This window comes from Ambystoma mexicanum, chromosome 7p, assembly GCF_040938575.1.
Source record: "Ambystoma mexicanum isolate Mex_15411 chromosome 7p, UKY_AmexF1_1, whole genome shotgun sequence".
In the NCBI taxonomy this organism is placed as follows: domain Eukaryota; kingdom Metazoa; phylum Chordata; class Amphibia; order Caudata; family Ambystomatidae; genus Ambystoma; species Ambystoma mexicanum.
The window spans coordinates 550,443,539-550,452,177 of record NC_090939.1 but is presented as its reverse complement, the minus strand read 5'-3'; the positions used below and the strand labels follow the sequence as shown (position 1 = coordinate 550,452,177).

General features: G+C 40.0%; 1 long non-coding RNA gene across 1 annotated transcript; it reads left to right on the top strand.

Annotated features, from left to right (window-relative positions):
• The first annotated feature begins 4,070 nt into the window (after nucleotides 1-4,070).
• On the top strand, nucleotides 4,071-5,204 carry LOC138526607 (uncharacterized). Its single transcript, XR_011283654.1, has 2 exons — nucleotides 4,071-4,377; nucleotides 4,758-5,204. It is a non-coding gene; the product is annotated as an uncharacterized lncRNA (long non-coding RNA).
• Nucleotides 5,205-8,639: the final 3,435 nt, after the last annotated feature.

The following is an 8,639-nucleotide window of genomic DNA, read 5'->3' as shown; positions in this document are numbered from 1 at the left end:
TTACTTCCAATTGAAAATAAATTGATAAATTAATACCACAATTGTGACTAAACAAATACGGCTTACTGAAAAGCTTGCTATTTAGAGAATTTCAAAAAGGTAGGGGGGGGGGTGGGTTGTTGCATTTGAAAATTGCTCAATATTTCCGACTCCAGATTGCTTGACTCGGATGGGGTTTAACGGAAAGCCAAAGATGTGGGGCTCCCTTCTCTAAACAATAAAGGCAAGAAGCGATTTGAAAAACCGCCGTGATTCGAAAGGCCCCCACACGACAGAATGTTTACCTTAAGCGAAAGAACTCGCCAGTTCTCACAGTAGCTAGTCACCCGTATCCCAGCTGGGTCCGATTGGAAGTGGCGTGCAACACAGTATCACCGTTTCAAGGGTATTGATATATGCGTGAAAAACATCATGTGATCACGTAATTAACCACGTGACCACAAACTGAACTGGCCTACGTTCTAAATGGCCGTACCCTCTCAGATGAAAAACGCACGTGATTAGGCAGTATACCAGTGTACTACCCGACATATATAAAATGTTAAGACAGGTAGTATTTAGTTACTCGAATTCCATGGTTCCATGGTATTAAGGCCCAATGTTAATGTTTTTAGATTAAATATCCACATTTGTTCCTTGTAATCCAAATTTTTTAATAGTTGGGGTTGGTTTTGTGCATATACTTTTTCTATGCAAAACCATTCCATCTGATCAGCCGTATGGCCCATCTCGACAAAATGGATTACCATTGGGGCATTGAGGTTTCGAGTTCTGATCTTTGAACGATGTTCGTTAATACGGGTACTCACTTCTCTGGTTGTTTTGCCTACATAAAACAACTGGCATGGGCAACGAATGGCATAAATGACATTCTTACTTTTACAAGTGGTAAAGGTACGAAGGGTCCACTTTCTGATCTGTGAAACAAATGACGTAGTTTTTTTGGAAAACTTACAAGCAACACATGAAGTGCAGGGATAGTGTCCCACCACTGGGTTAGAATTGGTATCGCGGATTGTATGCACTTTAGGAAAAGTTCTACTGGCTCGAGTAATCTTTTGCTTCAAATTTTTACTTTTTTTGAAAGCAAATAGAGGTCTGGGTATAGATGTTCCTGATGTATTAAGAATTCGCCAGTTTTTTAAGATGATCCCTCTAATAGCATTACTGTGTTGACAAAAAGTTGAGACACATACTAATTCATCTTTCTTTTCAATGTCTCGCTTGGGTGTCAATAAGAGGTCTCTGTTGGTATATCGAGCTCTCTTTTTAGATATTTTTATAAGTTTCTTTGGATATCCCCGTTCCAATAGTCTTTTTTCCAAAATTGCTGCATGTTTGACAAAATCTGCGATATCTGTGCAGTTACGGCGTGGCCGTAAGAACATCCCATATGGTAAGTTACAAAGTAAACTAGCTGGATGTTGGCTCTCATATTTCAACGTAGTATTTCTCTCTGTGGGTTTTCTATGTAATTCTGTGCAGAGATACCCTTCTTTGAAAAAAATAGACAAATCCAAGAAAGGAATTCTGGATACTGAATATTCAAAAGTGAAATGAATATCTAAGTCTACCGCATTAAGCCATTGAACAAATAAAGTCAATGATGTTGATGAGCCTTCCCAAATCATAAGTATATCGTAGAGGTATCGACGGTACACCTTGATTTGGCCCCTAAATGGGTTAAATGCTGACAGGATTTTTTCTTCCTCCAAGAGTGCCATGAAAATAATGGCAAGATTTGGTGCAAAAGTGCACCCCATCGCTGTCCCTTTACATTGCAAAAAGAATTCCTCCTTGAATTTAAAAAAACTGTTCTTAAGGACTAGCTCTGCTGCTTTACATAGGAATTCTGTGGGAACCAAATGTGGTTGTATGCGCCGGTCTAGCATTATGCGCAGGCTCTCCACCGCTCTATCCTGAGGGATATTTGTATAAAGCGCTTCAATATCAAGCGTTACTAGAATTTGAGTACTGGGATCAAATGCTTTTGTTTCAACGAGGTTGATGACGTCTCTCGAGTCAAGAAGAAATGTGGGCGTGGCCATCGCCAGTGGTTTAATAAAGAAATCAATGTATTTCGAAAGGGGTTCCAGTAGTGAACCACAGCCCGAGACTATAGGTCGTCCTGGGGGGTTCTCAGTGTCTTTATGTATTTTAGGCATAATGTAAAATAGAGGTATGCGATCTTCCGACAGGTTGATAAATTCAGCCTCTTTAGTGGAAAGGAAACCCGATTGGTTTCCTTCTTCAGTGAGTTTGAGTACCTTTAGCTTAATCATTTCTGATGGATCTTTCACCAATTTGGAATAGTGCCCAGGGATGTGTAGAAGTCTCAGAGCTTCTTGATCATAACGATCAGCATCCCAAACAACTATCCCACCACCCTTATCTGCAGCCTTAATAACTATTGATTGGTCCGAGGCTAATCTCTCGATAGCCTCGAACTCAGAAAGCGTCAGATTGGGTCCTTGTCGATTTCTTGGATGGCCAATAACTTTCTCTATTTCTTTGAGAACTAATTTTTCAAAGATCAAGACCTCTGGAGGCAAATCATTCGAGTTGGGGGTAAAGGTGGAAGGTTTAGAGAAGCCTGAGATGTTGGATTCCCTAGAGGTCACATTATTCGAAAAGAAAAGCTTTAGCCTTAATTTACGCAAAAAACCTTTTACTTCACTTATGATAGACATTGCACTTGGATTTTGAGTCGGAACAAAACAGATATCGCAGATTTTGTCAAACATGCAGCAATTTTGGAAAAAAGACTATTGGAACGGGGATATCCAAAGAAACTTATAAAAAAATCTAAAAAGAGAGCTCGATATACCAACAGAGACCTCTTATTGACACCCAAGCGAGACATTGAAAAGAAAGATGAATTAGTATGTGTCTCAACTTTTTGTCAACACAGTAATGCTATTAGAGGGATCATCTTAAAAAACTGGCGAATTCTTAATACATCAGGAACATCTATACCCAGACCTCTATTTGCTTTCAAAAAAAGTAAAAATTTGAAGCAAAAGATTACTCGAGCCAGTAGAACTTTTCCTAAAGTGCATACAATCCGCGATACCAATTCTAACCCAGTGGTGGGACACTATCCCTGCACTTCATGTGTTGCTTGTAAGTTTTCCAAAAAAACTACGTCATTTGTTTCACAGATCAGAAAGTGGACCCTTCGTACCTTTACCACTTGTAAAAGTAAGAATGTCATTTATGCCATTCGTTGCCCATGCCAGTTGTTTTATGTAGGCAAAACAACCAGAGAAGTGAGTACCCGTATTAACGAACATCGTTCAAAGATCAGAACTCGAAACCTCAATGCCCCAATGGTAATCCATTTTGTCGAGATGGGCCATACGGCTGATCAGATGGAATGGTTTTGCATAGAAAAAGTATATGCACAAAACCAACCCCAACTATTAAAAAATTTGGATTACAAGGAACAAATGTGGATATTTAATCTAAAAACATTAACATTGGGCCTTAATACCATGGAACCATGGAATTCGAGTAACTAAATACTACCTGTCTTAACATTTTATATATGTCGGGTAGTACACTGGTATACTGCCTAATCACGTGCGTTTTTCATCTGAGAGGGTACGGCCATTTAGAACGTAGGCCAGTTCAGTTTGTGGTCACGTGGTTAATTACGTGATCACATGATGTTTTTCACGCATATATCAATACCCTTGAAACGGTGATACTGTGTTGCACGCCACTTCCAATCGGACCCAGCTGGGATACGGGTGACTAGCTACTGTGAGAACTGGCGAGTTCTTTCGCTTAAGGTAAACATTCTGTCGTGTGGGGGCCTTTCGAATCACGGCGGTTTTTCAAATCGCTTCTTGCCTTTATTGTTTAGAGAAGGGAGCCCCACATCTTTGGCTTTCCGTTAAACCCCATCCGAGTCAAGCAATCTGGAGTCGGAAATATTGAGCAATTTTCAAATGCAACAACCCACCCCCCCCCCACCTTTTTGAAATTCTCTAAATAGCAAGCTTTTCAGTAAGCCGTATTTGTTTAGTCACAATTGTGGTATTAATTTATCAATTTATTTTCAATTGGAAGTAATTCACTTTGGGTGTAGCCAATAATATAATTGTAAGAACAATCGGTCTCTCACATACTCAAACTCTTGTGTTGTGTTTAGGCCCATATAACATCAGGTGCAGCCAACCCTGGATTCGGGGAGTCACCTCCAAATTTATGACCGCTGGTTGAACGAGCGTTTGGACATTCTCGAGAAGAACGTTGGCGTCCACACACTTCGCTATCTGCAGGAACCTCTACGGAGAAGCTATTGTTTAATATAAGTGAACACAGCGTACAATTTAAGGAAGAGACGCACAGCCTTCCATTGCATGAATGAAGGTTAGTTAATATTCTTTAGTTTTATCTTAAGTATGTGACTCTCGTGTCCTGTCCGTGGGCCGCTGTAGTGGAGGATCGACATACTGACCTTGTGATATTTATGTGTACATTTGTATATCTGTAGCATTGATTCTGTCTATGGCCTGGCTCTTATCTGCCTCTCGGAGACACCAATACAAGAGGGTAGCACTACTTTCTGCCAGTCACCTCAGGTCCATCCTGGAACTTTTTCCCGGGTTGGTAGCAGGCTCTTGTATATTATTACCTATTGTTCCGCTATAGATATTTTTATTATGGATGTTATATGTTTTTTGTCCAAGTACAAGGGCTTCACACATTGATATGTATTATCTGTGATTTTCTTTCTTTCTTGATGTTAGAATATATTTTTGTTACTCCTGATGAAGACGTCACTACACTAAAGTATATACGTCGAAACCGGTCGAGTTTGGACTAAGATGAGGTCGTGGTCAGAAAACTCTGGGACCCATCTTAATTGCCTAGGCCACTGATGTCATCTGCTGTGGCCCGTCAAATTGATTTCATGTTCTTTCTATAAATCTTTCAGATAAATTAATTATGATGAATTTTCTTATAGATTTTATGTCGTATATTGATTGGTGTTTAGTATGAATGGTTTGTCTAAATGGATGGATGAGGTTGTATGCTTGGATGATTGAATAAGATGATTTTTATTATATAGATGTGTCTTTTTTAATAAAAGTTGTTTCCTGCTATGTAAATTGTTATTACAAGTGCAGATTTAATCATGATTTGTTTGATATATTAAATTAGTATCAGGTTTAATAAAATCCTTGATACCTTTATTTTTGAATTGTTTCCTTTGGATGTCTTTCCGCTATCTAAATCTTAATTAATACTCCAATCCAAAGCGTGGGGTTTCCTGTGTCTTTCAGAGAATACATATTTCCAGCCCTTGGCTGTACAGGTTATATATATATTTTTTAACACTGTAATGTTTTTTCCTATCTAGGATAATTTAACTTTTTTCACATTTATTGCACTGGGTGTGTCAATTGGTGTACTCCGGACTGGTGGTATTTTCCAGGCCATGGCAGAAACAGATACCATCTCCTTCACGGAGGCACAAATAACAGAACTTATTCAAGGTCCATCATTTTTTGAAAATTTACAATTACCAACATCAAATCAAGGCGCCACGGGAGATGCTCTTCTGAATTTAAAGAAGAAGCAATTCCGCACAGAAATGCACGGTCATATACTTAAGGAATATTTGAGATCTAGTATTATTCCACAAGGCCTGCAGGTTAAAATTATCCCATGTCTTTTCCTGGATGACAACGATTATAAAGTGGCTTTTAGTCAAGTTGCTACCAAATGTAGCCGTGATTTGTTAGTATTAACCATAACCACGGCCCAAAGAGTCAGTGGGAAGATACAAGAAACGCTGTCGGAACAAGAAAAATCTTTTTTGACCAACACTTTGATTGTGGAATCTAAACAAAAGCTTGAACAGATAGAAAAATCTTTTCAGGAATTTAAGAAGCTTACTATTGAAAAAAAGACCAATAAACTTAAAAAGGACATTTCATTATTTAAGAAAGAATTGGTGTATCCCTATCTAGCGGAAGATTTTAACCCTCAGACGGTTTGGAAAACTAACACTAATTGGAATATGGGACCCAATAATACAAATAAAAAAAGATGGGTGACATTTTCAGACACTTCCTCTAGTAATTCAGGTAATGAGGAATTGAACAATCATGCCTCGGGCAATCACCCTTTTCGAGCAAGGGGCGGCCGAAGAGGCCGCAGAAACATCCCCCAAGGTCAAATGACACACAATATGCCGATGCAGAACGCCCCGGGACAAGGGATGATGCACCGGGACTTTCAGACCCGGAATCGAGCATACAGGTGGTAAATGAAACAATGCCAATTTTTAATTTATCCTCCCGTATATTAACATCTGCGGAAACATCAATTCTTAAATGTGGTCTATCTTTTGTTCCGACTCAAAATCCAAGTGCAATGTCTATCATAAGTGAAGTAAAAGGTTTTTTGCGTAAATTAAGGCTAAAGCTTTTCTTTTCGAATAATGTGACCTCTAGGGAATCCAACATCTCAGGCTTCTCTAAACCTTCCACCTTTACCCCCAACTCGAATGATTTGCCTCCAGAGGTCTTGATCTTTGAAAAATGAGTTCTCAAAGAAATAGAGAAAGTTATTGGCCATCCAAGAAATCGACAAGGACCCAATCTGACGCTTTCTGAGTTCGAGGCTATCGAGAGATTAGCCTCGGACCAATCAATAGTTATTAAGGCTGCAGATAAGGGTGGTGGGATAGTTGTTTGGGATGCTGATCGTTATGATCAAGAAGCTCTGAGACTTCTACACATCCCTGGGCACTATTCCAAATTGGTGAAAGATCCATCAGAAATGATTAAGCTAAAGGTACTCAAACTCACTGAAGAAGGAAACCAATCGGGTTTCCTTTCCACTAAAGAGGCTGAATTTATCAACCTGTCGGAAGATCGCATACCTCTATTTTACATTATGCCTAAAATACATAAAGACACTGAGAACCCCCCAGGACGACCTATAGTCTCGGGCTGTGGTTCACTACTGGAACCCCTTTCGAAATACATTGATTTCTTTATTAAACCACTGGCGATGGCCACGTCCACATTTCTTCTTGACTCGAGAGACGTCATCAACCTCGTTGAAACAAAAGCATTTGATCCCAGTACTCAAATTCTAGTAACGCTTGATATTGAAGCGCTTTATACAAATATCCCTCAGGATAGAGCGGTGGAGAGCCTGCGCATAATGCTAGACCGGCGCATACAACCACATTTGGTTCCCACAGAATTCCTATGTAAAGCAGCAGAGCTAGTCCTTAAGAACAGTTTTTTTAAATTCAAGGAGGAATTCTTTTTGCAATGTAAAGGGACAGCGATGGGGTGCACTTTTGCACCAAATCTTGCCATTATTTTCATGGCACTCTTGGAGGAAGAAAAAATCCTGTCAGCATTTAACCCATTTAGGGGCCAAATCAAGGTGTAACGTCGATACAGGCGTACGGTGGCGTAATTAGCGCCTTCCCCACTCCCATTATGCCCTATGGGGCAAAAATGGGAATGGGGAAGGGTAAAATGGGAAATGGGGATTTACCGCCCCACTCACCTTGGAATGGGGCGGTAAATCCGCCATCCACCATGGTGTAAACATAGTTTACACCATGGTGGTAAGGGTACGACCCAGGCGGTAACTTACCGCCTGGGTCGTAATGAGGCACAATGTGCAAATAGAATAGGCCATTTCAATGAAGTCACATGTGCCAAAGCACCCCCAGTGACCATTACTGGTAGTTCACCTCCAGTTTAGAGCCGCCTGAGGACGGATTGTGGATATGCAAATTAAGTGAAACACAAGCCTTTTGCTCCAGAGAATAGTTTTGGCATCATAGGGCAGTGCTATTATATCTATATAGATATTTTGTTTAAAACAATGTATGCGGAGAGGAGCATAGACCTTGGAACTTGGAGATTATGCTACAGTCATATGAAGAAAAGATCACTGTTAGTGGGAAATGAAGGAGTTTATGAACTCAAATTAAGGCCAAGCGATTATGGACAATATAATACCTTTCGCAATTTGGTAGAACGTGCCAATACAATTGCATTATTTGGAGTTCCTAACGCACTGCAAGTAACAATGGATGCAGGACAGTTAAGATATACTGAGCACAGGCAAGCTATACATTGAAGGTAGAAATCGGAAAACTCCCTGTAGCCCGTATACATCATACAGGTCACACCGTTTGGATCTCTTCATCAAGGAAAAAGAAATAACGTAATGCTGTATGGGCAGGGTTGCCCTGTGTCCCTTGGGTAGTCAAACAATGGGGGTAGAGTGATGAGGGTGGGTGCTTTTTACAAACATCAGCCTGATTATCTAACCTCTAATATAAAGAAACATGGTATGGACCTTGCATGGGGCTGTTGGGCGCATTGAAGCAGGACATTTTTTTTACTCTTGTCCATAGAAGCAGGATGCAGGTTGACGTTTACACTTAAATTACTATTTTAATAATACTAGGTTTATTCATGGCACTTCCTGCAGTATTCCACCAGCTTACACTCAGAGTAAAAAATATCTGTTTTTATTACCCTTCTGATCGGTACTCAATTGATACAAATTAAAAGGATGAAGGGCTGAGTCAGACTTTTCGGGGACTCAAACTTCAAAAGTGAAGCGTTCTCCCATGTGAGAAGTGA